Raw genomic sequence first — 6,008 nt, 5'->3', positions numbered from 1 at the left:
TAGTTAATGAATTTTTTCTTAATTTTTTTTAATTTTTTTTAGTTACTAAGGTTGAAAATTTATTTGTTTCATTTTTATTTTAATGAATAAAAAATTATTATTATTTTTTTAATTTGATAGAAGTAGGGGTAATATTTTAATGAAAAATATTTTCTATTAAAATAAAGTTAATTTTTTGTGGTCAATGAAAAATATTTTTCTGCGACCCACTTTTTTTTTTTTGTTACGAAAAATCAAGAACTAATTTTTTGTGGTAGAGGAGAGGGAGCGACAGTAGTGGTGAAGGTGGTGGATAAAAGGTGATAATGGTGGTGATGGTGATGGCGAAGGAGATTAGTGGTGAAGTTGTGGCAGTGGTAGAGGAGATAAAGTAGCGGTGGTAGAGGAGAGGTAATGGTAGTAGTAGTAGTGGTAGTGAAGTGGTGGTGATAGTAATAGTAATGATAGTCGTAGAGGTGGAGTGGCAACAGTGGTAGTAGTAGTGGTAGTGGAATGACATTTGCAGTAGTGGCGAAGATGGTAGAGGAGATGGGTGGTGTAAGAGAGATGAGTGAGAGACAGATAGAGAGACAAAGACAGAGTGATAAGTGAGAGAGACACAAATTAGTCGCTAAAAGTGCATTTTCTTCTAGTGTCTTACTAAATCGAGAGGGAGCTCGGTAAATAGAAAAGAGGGGAGGTGAAGAGTGAGCAAAGCGAACACAATAAGGGAGAGAGAGACAAACAGACAAATAGATAGGCAGACAGAGAGAGAGAGAAATAAAGAAAGAGGAGTGATGAGTGAGAGACAAAGAGAAAAAGAAAGAGAGGAGACAAAAAAAGAGAGAGAAACAAAAGATAAGCGAGAGATAGACAAAAAGAGAGAAAAAGATAGCAAAAAAAGAGAAAAAGATAGCAAAAAGAGATGAACGAGAGAGAGGCATATAAAGATAGAGAGATAGAGAGAGAAGAGAGATGATCGAGAGGGACAAATAGAGAAGAGAGATGAGCGAGAAGAGATAGAAGATAGATGAGTAAGAGAGACAGAGAGATAGAGATAAAGAGATGAGTGAGAGAGACAGAGAGAGAAAAGAGATGAGAGAGATAGAGAGAGAAGAGAGATGAGCGAGAGAGAGAGAGAAAGAGAGAGAGAGAGATAGAGAGAAGAAAGATGAGAGAGATAGAGAGAAGAGAGATGGGCGAAAGACACACACACACACACGCACACGCACAGACAGACAGACAGACAAATAAAGAAATAAAAGTGATAAGTGAAAGAGAGACAGAGATAGAGACAGAGAGACAGGAAGATGAAAAAATAGGTGAAAAGAGAAATGTTATATCAAAAGAAAAAGAGGAATAGTTAGGATATGTGCCATCCCAAACTCAATCTGACATCGAGACTAATCTAACCATTTCAAACCCGATCCTAAAAAACTTCGAATTCCAAGTCCGGTCACTTAATCCAATAAATATGAACTATTATTTTCTTCAATGTATATTAAATTATATAAATCTTTTTATATATCATTGAATTCAGAATGTTAATAAAATTAAATGGTAAAATGAAAATGATTTTTAACAAGTGTTTTAATTTAATTCATACAAAGAAGTATATATATGTTTTTTTTTTTTTTTTGTCTTATATATATTTTTACTTTGTCTTATAATTAAAATGTTATAAAATTATAATTACTATTTATATAAATAAATGAACTTGGTTGTAACTCTATCTGCAACTTTACTCAAATATTAAATGGGTTTCAGCCCAGCCAGTACTATAGGCAGCCAGTACTATAGGCAAAATAATTTTTTTCAAATCCTAAAAATATTGGCCTGGGTTGAGCGGGCCATTGAGCCGATGGCCACCCCTAGTGTAATGTCACAATTTTTTTATTTATCCAAAATAACCTCGTATAATTATCACTTGTAAGTAACATGTGTCCTGCAAGTAATTAAGATTATATTCCAATCAAAATTTTTATTTTTGTTACACACCCATCGAGCGACCACACACCACTAGTTATGTATACCCAAAATCATTTTCCAACAGTTATAGAACACATATGTGTGTACAAATTGAAAACAACAAAACCTTTTGAATCAATACTTGGGCCAAAGGTTTGTGTATGCATGACATTAATGTGAAGGAACTAGAGTTTCGAGATAGATGCATTTAGTAAATATAGAAATATCACCATCAATATAGTTGAAGTGGACAGAGAGAGCAACGACGAGCTCAAGGATCTTGTACAGAGACACAGGAGTAGAGAGAGACGATTGAGGTTGAAAGAGTAAAAATCCAGCGAGAAAGAACTATCAATGTTGGTCATTTGATAATTTGAGCGAAATAAAGGAGTTTGAGTAAGAAATAGAGAGAGCTGAGGCACGACTAGGACAAATCAAGGGAAAGAAAATAGAACGGGGAAATAAAAGAGGAAAAGTTTGCAAAAAAATTTAAAAGCACAATGATTTAGTATAAATAAATAAAATCACATCGTAGATAAAATTTTTCAACACATTTTTTATTAAAATTTAGTCAAATTATTTATATGTATGTCTATGTGTGTATAGATATTTTAAAATGTATATTGTTTGTATATTACCCTTTTTATTGTATTTAGTAGATACTATGACTAAAATAAATCTAAAATAGAGATATGTGATCAAAGTTGGTTATGAGATATGTGGTTAGTGGTTTTGAGTTGGTTATGATCAAAGTAAGGGGTTATGGGTAAAAATGATGTTAGTTATAAGATGTGGTTATGAGATATGTGATGGTGGTTATGATCAAAATGGTATGGTTACGAGCCAAAAGGTATTGGTTATGAGATGTGGTTATGAGATGTGGTTATGAGATATGTGATTAGTGGTTATGAGTAAAGTGGTGTGGTTATGAGCCAAAGAATGTTGGTTATGAGACATGCGATTAGTGGTTATGAGTAAAGTGGTGTGGTTATGAGCCAAAGAATGTTGGTTATGAGATATGTGATTAGTGGTTATAAGTAAAGTGGTATGGTTATGAGCCAAAGAGTATTGATTATGAGATATATGACTAATGGTTATGAGATATGTGATGTTAATTATGATCAAAGTGGTGTGACTATGAACCAAAGGGTGTTATGAGATATGTGATTAGTGGTTATGATATATGTAATGTTAGTTTGAGCCAAAGAGTGTTGGTTATGAGATATGTGGGTAATGGTTATAAGATATATGATTGTTGATTATGAGATATGTGATTTTGGTTATAAAGAAAGTGGTGTAGTTATGAGTCGAAAGGGTGTTTGGTTATGAGATATGTGATTATTAGTTATAAGATATGTGATATTGGTTATGATCAAAGTGATGTGGTTATGAGCAAAAAGGTGTTGATTATGAGATATGTAATGTTGGTTATGAGTCAAAGGGGGATTGGTTATAAGATGTGGTTATGAGCTACATGAGTAGTAATTATGAGATATGTGATTAATGGTTATGAGATATGTGATATTGGTTATGATCAAAGTGGTATGATTATGAGCTAAAGGATATTGGTTATGAGATGTAGTTATGAGATATGTGATTATAGTTATGAAATATGTGATATTGGTTATCAACAAAATGGTACTGGTTATGAGATGTGGTTATGAGACATGTGATGAGAGCTCATAACTAAGTTATGATTAATTTGATTGTAGTTATGAACAAATATGATTTCGGCTCATAACTATAAACAGTGACCTATTTACCAGGTCACTTTTAATGATGTGGCTCAATTTGAGCCATTGATTTTCTATGTACCATACATTTTTTAAATAAAACGTATTATAGACTTTCCCTGAAAGTGGTACTTATGGTCCGATCGATTATTAATATATATATAATACATGTATAAATATGTGGGAAATTATATAATACATGTATAAATTCTATGTGTAGTTATGATGATGTGGTATTTGATTATGACTCATTATATTTTATTTTAGTTATGATTAAAAGTGATTTAATTATGACATACGTAGAATCACCACCACAATGTCATTGTCATAACTTGCATATGTGTATTCTACAATGACCCTATCATGGCTATGTTTGGCATATAGGATTTGGGCTAAAATAGCCACAAAAAAATAATGCCTTGTTTGGGAAGTTGGCTATTTAAGTAAGCTATTTTAGCAGGTTAAAAATTTTATGTTCGGGAAAATGGTTAGATTTTTTTGTAGTTGGATGTGACGTTTGTAAGAGAAAAATTAAAATGATTATGGGTTTGATATAATATTTTGTCTTATTGGCTATTTTAGTTATTTTGCCTTTTTTGTGGATTCTAGCCTAAAAAGCCAATTAATAGCCTTTCCCAAACAAGATCAAAATAGGTTACAAAGTTAATAAAACAAAATGTTACATCCAAACCATAGTCATTTTATTTTTTTTCTCACAAAAATCAAAAAAGCCAGAAAATTTATCCCAAATATGATTTTTTAGCCCCAAGCTAAAATAGCCAAAAGTTAAAAAGTCAACCCAATGAATGCTATGTATATACATTAAGGCTGGACATGGGGTTATTCGACCCTCAAAAATCGCCTAACCTAAACCACTCGCACCTATTCGGGTGGTTTCGCATAATCATTAGGGTCGGATATAGGTTATGATTTCTTATTTTGTGGGTTATGAGTGGATCACGGGTGTAACGCCCCAAATTTCTAGCCCAAATGATAACACAGCAATCATGACTCTTTCAAGGAAAACCGAATATAAATTTCCAAACTTATATTACATGATACAATAGTTCTTCATGCAACAATACATTAATCCAACAACAGGTAAATAAACAAATAAATACCGCCAAGGGTTTACAAGTTTCTAAGGCTTAAGCCTGGTTACACAAAATGGTTATTCAAACCCACACAAACACAGCCTTTGGCTTACATACAGAGTCACAGCAAAATGAGAGTATTGTACTCCCAACACACATACTTCCAAGCCCCTAGTTGGGTGGGATCACCACATCTTTTCCTACGCAAAAATCCCATAGGGTGAGCATAAAGCCCAGTAAGAAATTCTTAACAAAGTATATACATTTTATACAAGTCTCAAGAGATGAAATGCACATGCCATGTTATGCTATGCCCTTTTTGAAAATAAATCACATTTTCATCTTTTGAAAATCATCATGCTCAATGATATCATGCAATTTCAATTGTTCAAAACTTAATAATTTATTTTAAGGGCGGTAAATACGACTGTGGTAATCCCTAGGTCGGTGTCTGCAAGTAGACTATACAAGTACTGCCAAATTGTTATTTTTATCGGTATTAACTGGAAGGCTCGACACCTATCTGCGTGGGTTTTCGGTCTTTCACCTCGGACTCTTAGGCCAACTTATTCAATATTATCTACACTACCTATCAAGATTTACCAACGTATTTACCCCAAAACCATTCCATGAAAACTTGTTTCTCAACATTCTTTAATTGCACAAGTCTACAAATACTAAGCTCTTTTTTGTCAATTCAATTACAAAATTTTTTAACTTTCATTTTTATAATATTTATTTTTATTTAATATATGGATTCGTTGGATTGACTTGGAATTATAATACCATTTTAGGGTTAGGTTTGAAAGCAATTTTCAGACCCAAAGTCAGGCCAGGCTGGCCTTGGGCATGAGAATTTATATTTCGTGGCTTAGGTCCGACCTAGCTTAATGTTTGTTTACTCCTAATTTAGGCCAATTTTTTTATTCCTACTATTGAGGTCAGCTTGTTTAGCTGAAAACTAAAAATACATTCTTTAGTAAGATCCATTATATTTGACAAGTGTTAAAACAATCATATTTTTTTTAATCCTTGTTAAAAAAAATTAAATTTTCATTAAACTTCACTAAAGAAAAAAAATTCCAAATTCCAACAAAATTTTTTGTCACGCCAACGATTTGCCCCCTCTCTCAACTAGTTGGTCTCGCTGATGTTGAGATGCGAGCTAAGAAGCCAAATTCTTCCCTTTGTGTGGCTAGGTGTAACACTCCAAATTTTAATAACTGAAATCATT

Source organism: Camellia sinensis, chromosome 2 (genome assembly GCF_055761805.1).
Source record: "Camellia sinensis isolate YWXY chromosome 2, ASM5576180v1, whole genome shotgun sequence".
Taxonomy (NCBI): Eukaryota; Viridiplantae; Streptophyta; class Magnoliopsida; order Ericales; family Theaceae; genus Camellia; species Camellia sinensis.
This window is presented reverse-complemented; position numbering follows the sequence as displayed.